This window comes from Etheostoma spectabile, unplaced genomic scaffold (assembly GCF_008692095.1).
Source record: "Etheostoma spectabile isolate EspeVRDwgs_2016 unplaced genomic scaffold, UIUC_Espe_1.0 scaffold00018545, whole genome shotgun sequence".
Lineage (NCBI taxonomy): Eukaryota > Metazoa > Chordata > Actinopteri > Perciformes > Percidae > Etheostoma > Etheostoma spectabile.
Window position 1 is genome coordinate 3,930 of NW_022604315.1, and position 16,400 is coordinate 20,329.

General features: G+C 41.0%; 2 non-coding genes across 2 annotated transcripts; one reads left to right on the forward strand and one right to left on the reverse strand.

The window, feature by feature from the left end:
- The first annotated feature begins 13,172 nt into the window (after positions 1–13,172).
- trnaa-ugc (transfer RNA alanine (anticodon UGC)) lies at positions 13,173–13,244 on the forward strand. The gene has a single exon. It is a non-coding gene; the product is annotated as a tRNA-Ala (tRNA).
- Positions 13,245–15,416: 2,172 nt separating this feature from the next.
- On the reverse strand, positions 15,417–15,534 carry LOC116681073 (U5 spliceosomal RNA). The gene has a single exon (XR_004329953.1). It is a non-coding gene; the product is annotated as a U5 spliceosomal RNA (small nuclear RNA).
- Positions 15,535–16,400: the final 866 nt, after the last annotated feature.

Genomic DNA, 16,400 nt, shown 5'->3' on the forward strand with positions numbered 1-16,400 from the left:
CTGCTGATTGGGAAGATTGAGATTTATCTTGCACAGCTACCAGAAGACTTACAACTTTCAGACAGGTTGCTCACTCACATCTACGTCTTCCAGCTCATTGGAGAGTCTGCGCAGTACAACACCTGTTAGCTAGCCGCGAGCTCTATTGTTTACGAAACCCGTTTCCCCGCGGTTCCAAACGCGGCTCTTTAGCTCGCCTTTCCACATCATAAACTCCATAACTACCCCCCCACAGCTTCAGTCCACCAGACACACACGGCAGAAGGAAACCGGCTGTTGTCATATTTTACCCGAGTACCAACCTGTGAAAGCAGAATTACGGCGTCAGTGATTGAGAAAACAACCGCCATCCTCGTCTCCAAAGAGGAGGAAAGTGTCCGTCACCTTGGCACCGTGTGTACTGATACCCGCACATTGGTTCCGCTTTCTTTGTTTCCCCGCTACGTTAATATTGCTTCTCAAAACAATTTGAAATTCGTACTAAACGCTACGGTGGTTATTATGTTATCCCTTAAGGGTGTATCACACATTCAAGCTGAATAAATGTAACCATATGCTGCTCTTTACACGCTAAAAGTGGTTATATTTACATGGAGTCTGGTGGATATATGCTGCTCTATACACGCTAAAGTAGTGATTATTGACATGGAGTCTGGTGGAGATATGCTGCTCTATACACACTAAAAGTAGTGATTATTTACATGGAGTCTGGTGGAGATATGCTGCTCTATACACACTAAAAGTAGTGATTATTTACATGGAGTCTGGTGGGTTTGGTGATGGTGATTTCTGTTTCATGTAAACTAAAAGGATCTTACCTTTAACTAAGGTCTATCTCTGTAGGGATCCATCCCATAATACTATTAGAATAATAATCTGAGTCTGTCAGAGACAACAACTGAACCTTTAGTGGACGCAAACTTTACCTTTTAATTAGGAGTTGAATATAAGACACACCTTGGGTTCAACATGGTGGGGGGGGGCACTTCATTTCTGCAACATTTGTGTCTTTTCTGCATTGATTTATGGTGCAAATGTCTTTATGTATGTAAGGAAATATAATAGTTATTTTGAGTAGGCTGCACTGAGGTACATAGTTTTTTTATGGGGGGGGGGTATCAATCCCAGTAAAGAGAGATAACTGTTTTAACTGGCTGCTAAATGTCAAGGTCCGGGAGGCGATTGATGCAGAACAACGGGGTAGTCCTGTGTGTGTGTGTGTGGTGTGTGTGTGTGTGTGTGTGTGTGTGGTGTGTGTGTGTGTGTGTGGGTGTGTGTGTGGGTGTGTGTGGGTGTGAGAGAGAGAGACAGAGCGAGAGACAAATATAAAAAGCTTCAAGTAGACTCTAATAACATAACGTTTTTGGTTGTCTGTCCGACCTAAATACAGAAGAAAAATTACCTCTGTCCTGTTCTGTTTTTAAAAAAACATTAGGTTTTTTGGGGATTATGTTCCCAGTTTTGATCTCGGACGTCTGGTGAATTATATCATAACAGAATATTCTATTACTGTTACGCCCACTATGCCTATTAAAATACGCCTAACATGTGTCCTGTGTCATAGCTACATGTATGACACAATGTATGACCTTTGTAGCAAAAAAACATGAAAATCATTTTTGTATTCAGTGAGATTGATTAATTAACGCGCTGACAGCTCATTTCACCTGCCAACTCATTACACTGAGTGGAGCGGGTGACCGTCCCAAGATGGCGGCCCACGTCTCGTCAGCGCCAGTAGGCAGTAGCGGTCGATGCGGCGTCTACTCTTTATATGTCTATTGATAGGAACATCCAATGGGAGCCTAAGCCCCGCCTCCAGAGCCAGCAGGCTCACACATGTGATTATGAAAACAAAGCTGTTCCAGTGGTGAGTTTTTTCTTTTTCTTCATGTCATCTTTATTGCAAAATAGGAAACAGAACATTAATGACATATAAAGTATATAATACAAACATAAGAAACATTATACAATATAATTTTGCTAGGGGAAGCTTAAAGGCCGTTACAAAAACAATGAAGACCATATGTTAAAAGTTTTAATTGCCTTCAAAATCAGAAATACTTTATTGATCCCCGAAGGGAAACTCTGTGTTGCAGTTGCACAAATAGTATAAATATCAGAGTAGAAATACAAACAAAGAAATATAAGGAGTGTGGACATGTACGGTATTTACATAATTAAAAGAATGTTACTATACATTATTTGCATAATTAACATAATTTTTTTTTTCGTTCTGTATGCACTCTGTACATATAAAATGACAAATAAATAAAGTTGAAGTTGAAGTTGTTGTATAATTTAGGAATTGCAATGGTAAAAAGTAAAATAATAATAATAATAATTGTAGCAGTTGAGTCACATGTCAGGCCAGTGTTATTGCACAAAACAGATAATACAGATAATATTGTCCAGTTTCAACCTCTCTAAGTGTCTTAGAGGGAGGAGTTATAAAGTTTGATGGCCACAGGCAGGAACAACTTCCTGTGGCGCTTTACATGGAGTCTGGTGGAGATATGCTGCTCTATACACGCTAAAAGTAGTGATTATTTACATGGAGTCTGGTGGAGATATGCTGCTCTATACACGCTAAAAGTAGTGATTATTTACATGGAGTCTGGTGGAGATATGCTGCTCTATACACGCTAAAAGTAGTGATTATTTACATGACCTGCAGGCGGCAGCCTTCTGTCTTTTAGACTTTTAGACTTTTAATCTGAAAAGCCCTGGCTCAAAGGAAACCGGAAGTGTAGGACAGGCGGCGGGATAGTTGTGTGTTTTGTTTGCTGCCGAGCTTCTAGGTGAGTTTTTTCGGAGACAGAGCTCCAGGTGAACCCGCACGTGTTCAGGTAAATATCTTAATAACTGCTCTGTTACACGGCAGCCAGAGTGCGTGCGAGCAATAAGCGAATAGAAGCCCGAGCGGCGCATGCGTTAACACGCCGGGCTAGCTCCGTTGTTAGCATCCTTAATTAGTTTCGTGGCTAACTTCTAGCTCTGCTATTAGCTTCATGACTAACTGCTAGCTCCTCTGCTAGCTCAGCAATCACCTTCGTGGCTACCTGGTAGCTCCGCTGTTAGCCACGAAGCTAACGTCTAGCTCCGCTGTTAGCTTCGTGGCTAATTACTAGCTCCGCTGTTAGCTTCGTGGCTAACTACTAGCTCCGTTATTAGCTTCGTGGCTAACTGCTAGCTCCGTTATTAGCTTTGTGGCTAACTGCTAGCGTTAAAGTCTCAGCTCTCTTCTAATGTGTGTTGTGTTGTCTGATTTAACGTAATTTTTCCGTGGTTTTAGTCAGTTTGAGTGGAGTTTTATATGCTAGCAGCCTCTGGCAGAAGCTAACAGGCTAATTAGCAGTCCATGGTGCTTGTTTCTTAAAGCATTAATTCTTTACTGTGAAATTCAGTTCACAGTAATTAAATTTTTCAAGAAAGAAAATCCTGAAATAGTCCAAATTGACAAGAAACTGGAAAAAATCAGTAATAAAGTACAGTAACATAAAAGGTCTAAAGAAGTTGTAATAGTTCAAGAGAGTGCACTGTATGTGTATATGTGTGAATATGTGTTCATGTTATGTTGTCTTGCCACTGAATTTTCCTTCGGGATGAATAAGTATCTATCTATAGTATCTATCTAGCTATAGTATCTTTTAGGGCTGCACAATTAATCGAATTTTAATCGCGATCACGATTTTGACTTCCCATGATCAAATTTGCGTGATTGAGCGATTATTTTTCATTTCGTAGAACGCTCCGGGTTTTTTGCATAGCCAATCTACTGCTCTGGTAACTACTGTCTGATCATGAGCCAGTCAGTTGTTCCTGCACCGCGCAGCTTAGTTTCTAGATGTAGACAGTCACAGAGGACAGAGTAACGGGAGGAAAAAACTCAACAGATAGCAGTCGGTTATACGTCAGCCTCAAGGTTTACCAGTTTACCAGTAAACGCAACATTTTGTCCCATCTGTTGTGTTTCAGACAACAGCAGTGACCAGTGCTAGTCGGTGCTAGTTAGCGTCGGTTAGCTGTTAGCTCCTAGTGTCTGTTAGCTGTTAGCTCCTCTAGGACGCACCGGCGCTGATGTCCTTGCATCCGCTGCAATGCTGTTTATATGGATATGGTTTAATTTTGCGTTACATTACCCATTTGTTCTGTAAAGCCGTGCCTGTGTTGAATCTCTCCTCTTACTCTGCGCCCGGCCACACAGCGCCGGTCCACACTTCTGACATTTGTCCACAGTTTTTTTTTTATTAACACAGCTGGATATTGTTAAGTATGAGGGGCAAACCTGTATTTGTACCAGTGTTTCCACGGGTAACTCTGCTATCGCGGCCGCCAAGGCGAAGAACACAGAAGAAGTTATTGAATGCAACTAACTTCAGTTGGTAGAGTAACAGCGTGTGAGACGGAGCTGCTGGACCTGGGCTTGGACCTGGGCCAGAGATGTGACCCATGGCCAGACTATCATAGTTCATAAAAATGCAGCGCAGTGACGATACAGACATTTCATACACACGCCGTATGTATCAGCCGTTCGACCCGTTCATAATGAGTCAGCCGTCTCTCTGTGAGTACGTCCATCCCACTCCCTCTCGCAGTTATAAACAGCCTATGTGACAATAACATTTGTTTTGGTTAAAATCAACAAATAATCGTGAGAATAATCACAATCAAAATTTTGATCAAAATAATCGTGATTATCATTTTGGCCATAATCGTGCAGCCCTAGTATCTATAGTATCTAAATCTATAGTATCTGTCTATCTATAGTATCTATCAATAAGTACATTCAACCAATACTACGTTTTCCTCCAGTCCGTTATGAATGCAGAACTCTGAGTTAGGGCTGCACGATTATGGCCAAAATGATAATCACGATTATTTTGATCAATATTGTGATCACGATTATTATCACGATTATTTGTTGTTTTTAACCAAACACCTTTTATTGTCACATAGGTTGTTTATAACTGCTTTCACATCCGTAATGTGCTACATTCCTCTTATGTTGTATAGACATACAGCTGCAACACATGGAAATGAAAATTATCTGAAATAAATAGCCTAGGATATATATAAAAAAAAAAAAAAGTATCTCTCTGAAAAGCTCCTTAACTTGTTTTCAACAATAACTGATTAAAAGAGCTAGAATAAGACGGAGAGTAAGACGAGAGAGAGTAAGAGGAGAGAGCTAAACACAGGCACTGCTTTATAGAAGAAATGGGTCATGTAACGTAAAATTAAACCATGTCAATATAAACAAGACTGCTTCGTTTGTGGAGAGGCAGAGGATGCGACCTAGAGGAAAAATAAGTTAAAATCGTGATCGTGATTAAAAGTCGATTACTTGTTCAGCCATACGTTGTACTTCAAACTTGCCCAAAACCTTCAAACCCCACTGCATTCCCTTAAAGAAGCGACCATATCTTGAGTGCTTTTTGTACCCAATAATCAACAGTGGTGGTTAACTTGCAACATGGGCTTTAAAGAAGCAACCAGGCCTGCATTGTTTTATTTTAGTAAAACACCGTCAACTAAAATTCACTCACACCTCCCATTAGTTCTTCTAACCACTGTATCGTTATCTCTGCATGTCTCCCCCCCCCCCATGGGTCTAGTTAAGGCACCTTCAGCAGAAGGCAAACTGGCAACCAGAGCAGGAAAGAAGGGCAAGAAGAAGGAGGAGGAGGTGGAAGAAGAGTATGTGGTGGAGAAGGTTTTGGACCGCAGAGTGGTGAAGGGAAGAGTAGAGTTTCTGCTGAAATGGAAGGGGTTCTCAGAGTAAGTATGAGTCTAGAATATTACAAATTGGTGTTTTTAGTGCTGAATATACACACACACACACACACACACACACATTCTACAGCATAATTTTCGGTATTGTACCATACCCTCAAAGTTGAAGGTTTGGTATTTTGACACTAAGGTGCAGACCCGCAAATAAGTTTACAATATGGCAACAGATAAAAGGAATAATCCAAATTAGCAGCTAGGGTTGAGATGTATTTCCTAAAAATTAAAGTGTGAGGAGATGTTCTTCTGTCTGCACTCACCTTTCCAGTGAGGATAACACATGGGAGCCACAAGACAACCTGGACCTGGACCTCATCACTGAGTACATGCAGAAACACAAGGAGACGGAGGAGAAGAAGAAGAAGAAGAAGGAGGGCAAGAGGAAAGGTGTCAGGGAGGAGGAGGTGAGTGAAGGAAAGAGGGTACTCCAGACTGAAGAGTCCCAGAAATCTAATCTCAATATTAATGACTGCACACAGAGGGTTTCACAAATGTCTTTTAGGATTTATATATTATACCGTAATTCCTCAAAGAAAAGCCGATAGTCAATTAAACTGCGGCCCTCTGATAGTGGCCGGGGGGGCAACACAGATAAATAAAGGCCGGGAAAAATCAGTGCGGATAATCTCCTCAGTGCCTTTCATATAATGTGCAGTCACGTTTATCGTAATGTACATTTCTATCAATTTAACTTAACAGATTCAACAATATATTCATGCTTTGTTTTTCTGGATTATGGTTCTCATGTAAAGTATTATTTGTGACCAAATTTAGATTTTTGATCTAATAAAGAAACAAAGAGTGCCAACCAATCCCTTGAGTCTGAGAGGCTGATGACCCCTACAGATACTAGATCAAGTTCAACTGGGAGTCAAACACTCTCACAAAGAACCGTAACCATGGTAATGCAGCAGTGGAACTTAGACACAGACATGCTGTGTCTAAGTTCAAACATGACATGACCTCTTCAAGTATTCTGATGTTTGTATGTGACAAACAGGCCCAACACCACAGTATGAGAAACATCCCATAACCAGCATGCTTTACTGTCTTCACAGTGGACTGGGGCTTGATTTCAGTGCAGGGGGGTCGGAGGACAAACTGTCTGCGGCTCCTAGACCCAAAAAGAACAGTTTCCCTCTCATCAGTCCCCAGAATGTTGCTCCATTTCTCGGTTGGCCAGTCAGTGTGTCCTTAGCTTGTTTCCCACGTCGGTCAGGCGTTGGATGCCATATCAAGGCATTTTAAATCATTTTGGCAGAGCGGCTTATAATCTTCTGCATTTCTTTAAATGTTTTTTTCCCCCTCTCATATCAACTTTTAATGAAAGTTCTCTGTTCTTCAGCAATGTCTGGAATGAGCCATTTTTGCTGAGTATTTCAGTGTGAATGCACTATAACCAGCAGGCACAACATGTGCTTCCTTCATTCCTTAAATATGTATATTTATACAGTATATAGATTGATTTAGGGCCATAACTGACACCTGTTTCTTCACAGAATCAATCAGCTCACTAATTGACCACACCTGCTATTAATTTGAACATGCTCCTTTCAATTACAGATTAAATTCCACAGAATGAGCAGCATGCATGTCATGACTGTTGGTTTTCTAGGACTCTAAAACACTTACTAGTAAATGACTTGCCATGTAGAAATATCACTTTTACCAAAAAATATGATTTATGAGTTTCACAAAGGCTTGAGGAAATGGAGCTTGTGTGGACAATACCACATTATACTACCATATTACTTAATTGCTAGTGCCTATCAGGGACAATAGTTCCAATTTACTTTACTGGAGTAGAGCTGTTCCAGCAACATGAAGACAACACGGTAACCCCTACAGATACCAGTGAAAGCTAAAAATCTGTGGGAAAATGTTACATATACAGCTTTCCTGGTACTAAAATCCTTGATGATCCCCCATTTGTTACTAAACAGCTGGCTAAAAGGCTGGCAACAAAATGGAAGCCACACATAAATTGATCAAAAGTAGTTCATTTATCACAAACTAACCAACACTGGATGTTACATTTCCCATAATGCAACTCCATAATAGTGATGTTGGCAGATAATTAAGAAAAGAAATGCGTCAGTCAAACAATGTTCCATAGACATGCTCTAAATGTTGTTTCTAGTTTAAGATAGAGCTCTACAGCATGGCACCTCACTAACTCACTCTCTTGGTTTTTCTCTGTTGATAGAAACGGAGAGGAAGAGGAGTCAAACGTCACAGCTGTCAGCACTGTGACAAATCCTTCACAACATCAGGATATTTAAAGATTCATCAGAGAGTTCACACTGGAGAGAAACTGTACAGCTGTGATCAATGTGGGGCAGCTTTCACAGTACAGAGTCACCTAAAAAAACATCAACGCATTCACACTGGAGAGAAGCCGTACAGCTGTGAACAATGTGGGGAAACCTTTTCTCATAGTGGTCACCTTAAAACTCACCAGCGCATTCACACTGGAGAGAAGCCATACAGCTGTGAACAATGTGGGGAAACTTTTGCTCGTGGGGATGCCCTTAAATCTCACCAGCATATTCACACTGGAGAGAAGCCGTACTGGTGTGAACAATGTGGAAAAACCTTTACTAATAGTAGTAACCTTAAAAGACACCAGCGCATTCACACTGCCTCGTTGTGAACATGTTTCAGAGCCAAGCTGTTTCCTCCTCCTCCTCATGCCCTGATAGCTGTGTTGTTATATTCTGATCTTCTCTCCACATTGAAGGCTGACCAGCAGTAACTTTATCTTCTGAGCAACATGTATGTTATTGTGGATCAGCTGGACTGTTTTCTGCCTTTCCTCAGAACCCTTTACCATTTAGGCACCAGTATTGGTGCCTGAACCATCCTTTTAAAGGGGTGATAGAATGCAAAACCGATTTTACCCTGTCATATGTGAATAACGACAGTTCAGTGGGTAAATAGGACATACATAGAAGCTTTAAATCCCATTGACATGCCTTTCCTCTGAATATGTCACATTTTGAAACTGCCGCTGAAAACGGGCGAATCTCAACAAAGCCAAAAGATGACGTCATGATCTTAGAACCTGTAGCTTTGTCACGCCCATGGACGTATAAGGAGAACGGTCCCGCCCCAACATTTACACACAGGCCACTGACCTGAGACCAGCTCCTAATGTTGCTGGCGTTAGGTCAATAAGATGTCCGACTGAGAACGCGACGGGCATGGCTGCTGTTTATAAGGAGATCCCAGGGAACTTTTCCCCAAAGACAGTTTTCAAAACTTCGGACAATTTAAAGCAGGATTTGCTAAGATGCGGTTGCTGTTCCGACTGTCTGGTCATCCCAACCACAAGCTGTAAGTATGATTTCATCGCTAACAGTAACATTAGCAATGCTAACGTATCCTGAAGCTAGCATAGGCTGAATGTGTGTTGATTACCTGTTATGGCAAAGGGGCTAACGTTTCATTTTCCTAACTGTTCCATTCGAATCAATACCCTGTGTTGTCATGTAGCTCCATCTATAGTTCACGATGCATGTTTTTCCACTTTGCAGGGCTACTTTTTATTGTATTTCAGCAAGAAAGCTAACTGCAGCTGAGTAGAATCCTGATAGTTTGCTTCGACACAGAACTGGAAACGTTATCATTTCATATGATATCGAGTCAATCTCGTGAAAACAGTGTGTATATAGACGGCAATGTATTGATTTGCAGTTTTTTTTTATTTCAAAGCACATCACAAGAAAGTCAAGACACGAAAGATGCAGCTTGCTAAACAGATGGTCCGAGTGTGTCATCTCGGGGACACAACTGTCTCATAAGACATCAAGACCTCACATATCATACAAGGTAACCTTTCTACTTATTCTTAGTAAACCAGACGTCTTGTGGTGTTTGTGTAGCATTTAGCAGAGCAGTGTTGTCTAACAATGTTACCATGATGAGTGACTTTTATCAAATATGTGAGCCATTACCAACACATTAGTGAATTATTTAAAGTAGGAATATAACTATTCATCTGGATCATCACTGATTGGTCTGATCTCAATCAATTGCATTTCCTTTTGTGGGGGAGGCTACTGAAAATAATTAGGACAATGGGTAGGAATGTGTTTGTATACAAAAGGTATGACTGAATGCTAGACTGTGTGTTGACGATGCCTTTTGCAGGCATGTACACGCCCTATGAACGTCGTCATTCAACAATACAAGTCTTTAGAAAAGGCAAATGTGAATGGGGGACAAATTGTCTGCAGAAACTGGTTTTGTTCATTGAAGGAGTGAGACACAAGCACTGGTCTAGAGACATCAAGCCTAATGGCCGGCCGTCTAAATGTAAATCATTTCAGTTTTAAGCTGCTCCCACTGTAAGACACTTGTAACAACACTGGTTAGAGTCCAGCTTTGGCACAGCTTAGAGGTTTAGCAACTGCTTTTGCTGTGAGTTAACTGGAGTATTTTGCTTGGTGTGTGTAAAAGGTAATACAGTTATGTTACAAAATTTATGTTTTTTGTTTCAGGTTGCATCTTGCCGCCACAACGGAAGACAGCCAAGGGGAAACTAATGTCCAGACGTCTGTTCCCAAAGGCCAAAAGGGGAGGTTACACCGTCAAAGAAGTGAAGACAGCCAACAATTTGTAAGTTCAAATATTTTTTTATTACAAAATTTGCATCGTATAGGCCGTAAAAATAACTTTTCACACTCTACAAACAACAAATCTGAATGTGCAATGGTATAGGTGCTAAAAATGACTTTTCACACAAAACAGGCTATGTCTTAGACCTGATGAGACTGGTGTTTGAGGAGATCATCCATCCCCCTTCCTTATCTGGAAGCAGTCCGGCAGATTCCTGGGCCCCAGGACCTGTGTGCTCAGCTCGACAAACACCCAACCCGACATACTGCCCTGAAGCCTCCAGAAACTCCCTCCACGCAGCACAACACAAGAGGGGATCACGACACGGACACTTCTACCTACAAAAAACCCAGCATCAGCTCACCAAGTCCTCTAGCCCTGGTCTGCATGCCTGCAAAGAGACAGGGTGTAGTGGACAATCACATTTTTTCTCTTTTAGATTTCAGAGTAATGATGATTGTTTTTAAACTAAATAAAGTTTTTATTTTGTTGCCTTGATAATACTGTGTTTTTGTAATAATGCTGAACCAATAATCAATGGGTATTGTTATAGAACTGCTAACAGTGGTATCACATTGGCCTCACCTTTCCATCCCTCTGATTCTCAACTGGCCATGGTCAACTCTGTAAATATTCATGGAATTTTGCAAAGAATATATATTGAGGCACACCGGATGAATGCCAGGATGGTGAGTCATACAGGTTATATCTTCAGGAACCTGGGTCATTCTTTTCATGACCTGTAAAAACAAACAATGAGATTGTTGTTATTTCATAATGTTGAATGAGCAGAAAGCATAAAGTAGCTTGAGTTAATGTATCTAGTTTTAGTTACCTGAGGTATTTATTGGCAACATATTTTCTCTCTCCTGGGGCATTTGTGGACAGTTTCAACAAGAACACCTGCCAAGGTAAGATGTATGCACCGTAGTTGTAATTTTACATATTACTACATGTAAAGAAGGTAATAATCTCAAAGTCAGATGATCTAATCAGCAGGATAGTAGTTCCAAGATAACATTTGACCTACTGACAAATGGGGGGGTGGTAATAATGCTTTAGACGTAGCATACAAACTGAACAGAAATAGTAGTCTCCTGTCCAGCTGAGTGGACGTCCTGTTGTAAGATTACATATCACTACTACGTGTTAAATAATTAACGTAACTCATAATCACAATCAGAGACTCTCGTTGTGAGCAGCTCTATGAACTAGTCATCTTGACTGAAACTGCGAGGGTACAAGTAAAATATTTGTCCGTGTGCACATTAACTTATGTTGCTTACGATACTAAAAACAAGGCTAATACAAAGTTATTCTTAGGCTACAACACTGACGTGTGAGTATTACGCTAGTCTAGTGTAACAACGGACGGCTAATGTTGGGTGTTGAAAATGCAAGTAAATGCTAAATGACCAAACTTACCAGTCTGAAGAGTCATTTCCAATCTACTGGCAGGTGGCTCCTCTACATCAGATCCTTCCTCTGATTCAGGCTCAAACAGATACCGTTCAACAGCTAAAGTCTCCATCTTCTTCTTCTGTTGCTCTGTCAGCAGCACCAAAGCTCGTTGCACAACAACCAATCAGCGCACAGCTTATTTAAATATTCATGAGCAGACCATATAAGGCAGAACACCTCTCGTTTCAAGCCAGGTCAATTTAGCAGGGTGGTGTGAGGGCCAAAAGAACAGCAAAAGAAACATTTTCAGCCCAACAAATTTTACATACCCTATCAGAAGACCTCAAGGAACAGCGTGATATACTCCATACAACCATTCTATCACCCCTTTAAACTAACTGAAAGCTTTCTCAGATGTACTGATTGTAGTCTCCAGAGGACTCCTTAAGAATGTCTGTAAAGGTTATTTAGGCAGAATCCAGACTGCTAGACCATATGGGACAGACATATTGAATAATAACAGTGATTTTATGAATACATCCATAGATATGCCAGGAACAGGGCACATAAATACATACATAACTTGTTGATAAAACACTGCAAGAAGTCCGGTCTGGCAGTCAGGATTCAGGTTTTCACCTTTTTAAAACCACCATGTCTAGTGAGTTTTACAATGTTTGATCATAGAGACATATACTATGTCTATTTATTATCATTATATAAGCTAGGTTTGGAGAATTGCATATCAGGGAATAGGGTACATAAAGCTCTCATTTAATACAGGACCAATGACACAGATCTTACAGATCTTCATCGGCTAGATACTGATTCCCATTCCGGGAGTTGAACCCAGACCACCTGGGTGAAAACCAGAAATCCCAACCTCTAGACCATATGGGATATTAATAACAGGGATTTCATGAATCAATTCATAGTCTGGCTGGAAACAGGCCTCCTCTTGAACATGAAGAAGCTTCTTAAGTAAGTTTTATCTTGAAGCTTGTGAGTGTTCTTTAGGTTTTTATCTGCTTTAACTATTACCGGACAGCGGGGGCACGGAGCAGAGCAGAGCGGCCGTTAGGGAGGAATCCTCCTCCGGGTTCAGCTCCATTTTGAACCTGTAAGCTCACTTTAAACTAGATGTGGAAAGTTGAAAGGTTTTCACCTGTGCTGTGGCTTAAAAACATGTTCCACTGAGATTTGAACTCAGATCGCTGGATTCAGAGTCCAGAGTGCTAACCATTACACCATGGAACCTTTGAAAGTGTTGCTAGTGTTTGCTTGACAGTTTCTTTCATAATATCCACATGTGTGATATTGAAGCCACACAAATCTCACAACAGATCAATGATCATTCAGGGGATGTAGCTCAGTGGTAGAGCGCATGCTTTGCATGTATGAGGCCCCGGGTTCAATCCCCGGCATCTCCAACAGGTGTTGTTATCCTGACTATCAAAGAGCTAGAAGAGCTCTTATTCTGAAAATAGAAACAAGCAGCAGGAATTACAAAACAATAAAGCGGATGTTTAACTTAACAAGTGTCTACCAACTCTGCACTTTACCCATGTCCTGCTTTACTCAACAATTGAGAATGATTTGAGCATTTTGTATAGCACAGTGTTGTGGGTTGTAGTGACCTCATTGTGTTTATGGTACTTAATGCAAAAATCTGTCTCAATGCCCAGATGTGTTGCAACTTTTCAGTCAACATTGCATTGTCCAGTGATGGTGGTATAGTGGTGAGCATAGCTAATGACCAAGCAAATGACCGGTGTTGGATTCCCAGCCGTCGCAGTAGCTTTCTTTGAGTGATGTTACCTTTTAACTTTGATTTATACAATAGCAGTGGTTTGATTTCCAGCCACCACCAGGTTTTGAAGCCATTTACAACATTAACATTACATATTCCACCCAGGTTTCTTCTCTTATTCAGTGATCTTACAAAAAAGTCAAAAAAAATCTGAAAATCTTCAGGGGCTGTAGCTCAGTGATAGAGCACATTTTGAGTCTCAATGCCCAGATGTGTTACAAGATTTTCAGTGAACATTTCATTGTCCAGAGATGGTAGTATAGTGGTGAGCATAGCTGCCTTCCAAGCAATTGACCTGGGTTCGATTCCCAGCCATCGCAGTAGCTTTTCGTCTTTGTTGTGTGGTTGCTTGCTTTATTTGTCAAGAAGTAACCAGAAAGGTTACTCGCCCGACCCAGATTTGATAAAATATTAAATTTCTGTTATGGTACAAATAAGGGAGCACATCAATCAATCAAGCTGCCTCCACAAGGAGCCACAGACATAGGCAGTGCACTACGATTTGCACTTTGCCAGTGTCTGGTAACTACTACTGACCAATTGAAAGGTTTATGAACATTTGTCCAAACAGGTACAGTACTGCTTTCCAGGTTGTCGTGGCCGAGTGGTTAAGGCGATGGACTAGAAGTCCATTGGGGTCTCGCCACGCAGGTTGAAATCCTGCCGACAACGAGAGGCATTCTTTAAGAGTGGTAGCAAACCACTGACTCATCACAGTATACCAAATTGCAGATGTGTCTTCACCAACAATATTGTGTTATCTCATAGGTACTGGAAGACACCTGTCTCCACCAATGTATTTCTTAGCATTTATTTTCAGTCTGTGTTACAAGATTTGCAGTGAACGTTGTGTTTTCCAGCAGAAAGGCAACAGATGTGTTACTTTTCGACTATGATTTATACCATAGCAGTGCAAGCATTTTGCCCAGGTTTGATTTCCAGCCACCGCCGTTGCATTTACAGGTTTTGAAGCCATATACAACATTAACATTACATGTTTTACCCAGGTTTCTTCTTTTATTCAGTGATATTTCAATTTCCTTGCGGGAGTCATCCCAAAAGCATTAATGAAGATAAGTCTAAGTCTATCTCAGAAAAAAGTCTGAAAATCTTCAGGGGATGTAGCTCAGTGGTAGAGCTCATGCTTTACATGTATGAGGACCTGGCATCTCCAGCAAAAGAGCTGCAAAAGATATTACCTCCTGTGGTAATCTGACTGGTAGGGTTATAGAACGTAGTGGTAGACTAAGACCTCCTGTCACACAAACTAAGCGGTATGCTCTCTCATTTATACCTCAGACTATCAGACAGCACAACAAGCACTTTAAATGGACATGTTTTACAGTTTCTATTTTACTGTATCTATGTACTGTAGTATAGCATATTTATTGTATTATGCTCCAGTTTTTATGGGTGTTATGGCAGGTACTGTAGTTTCCATTTTATGGATGAAATAAATTTGAGATGCCATTAAGTTTACTCTTCAGCAGGTGAAGACATTTCAATTCAGACACTTGCAGCAACAGATGCTTTGTTAAACATCAACAGACTGGAAATAGACATAATGCTGATACAAAGCATATGAATTAGCGGAGGATGGTTTTGATCGATTGACCAATGGGTTATGGGCCCCCCAGCACGCTTCTGCTGCGCCACTCTGCTCTAATGCTGACAGAGTGATAACATTTTTTAATAAAGTACTTGTCTTTTTCAATAAAGTATTGGCTTTTTCCTTGTGAAAGTTTTGTTCCAATAACATTAACAATCAAACCATTAGTTTCACAAGTACAAAAGGCTCTGCCAAACAACAAAGCCAACCGGAAAATAGTTTCAGCTCGTCGGCGTTCCCCTCCAAGGAAGTCTTTAGTAAAAGGCGAAAGACTTGTGTGTTATGAAGACCAGACTGAGTACAGCTGTCTGTTTGAGAGCAGCCAAAAACCCTAGTTTACCCAGTCCAAACCATCACGGTAAGCCTCACTGGGTGTCCAAACTAAAATGATAAGAGGCAACTTGGTGGACTCCTTACTGATGTTTATATCTGTACTCACAATGCCCTTTTTTAAACACCAGCCAATCACAAGTGTTACATGTGAATAATCAATGTTTGAGTAATCAGGAAGCTCACATAAAAGATAGTGGCAAGGTCTACCAAATGTTTAACTTTACAACCCGTAAGCTGTTGGAACCTTGGTTGCCCAGGTTCCCAAACCTCCCCTCAATATGTGCATCACAGATTTTCTAGCCCCTAACCAGTAGTACCAGAGCAGAGTGGCACCGCGGAAGTATGCTGGGCCCATAACCCAGAGGTCGATGGATCGAAACTATCCTCTGCTAATTCCTATGCACGGTTCAACTTCTTGTTGATGTTTAACAACATCTGTTGCTGCAAATGTCTGAAGTGAAATGTCTCCACCTGCTCAAGAGTAAACTGTGGGTGTTTCTCAATGTCAAGGATCCTTCCTTGGTAGGACTCGTCCTTCCAAGGAAGGATCCTTCAGGAGCAGGTCAGAGTCCTCCTTAGCATTTGGAGAACATGTACAATGGAACAGGCTATCAAGTGCACGTCATTGCGGGCTGGCGTCACTTAATTTTTTTGCTGCATTTCAAAACACTGGATGAAATGGTTGTGGAAGTGTTAACTGTGCTGTTAAATTATGCTGTTGGGATGTAGAAAATGAATCAGCAGCCATTTCTTAATGTCACGGAAGGATCCTCCAAAGCCATGAGGAGGACGCTACGTCATCAACGTCCGTCGAAGGACCGTTCCAATTTCGAG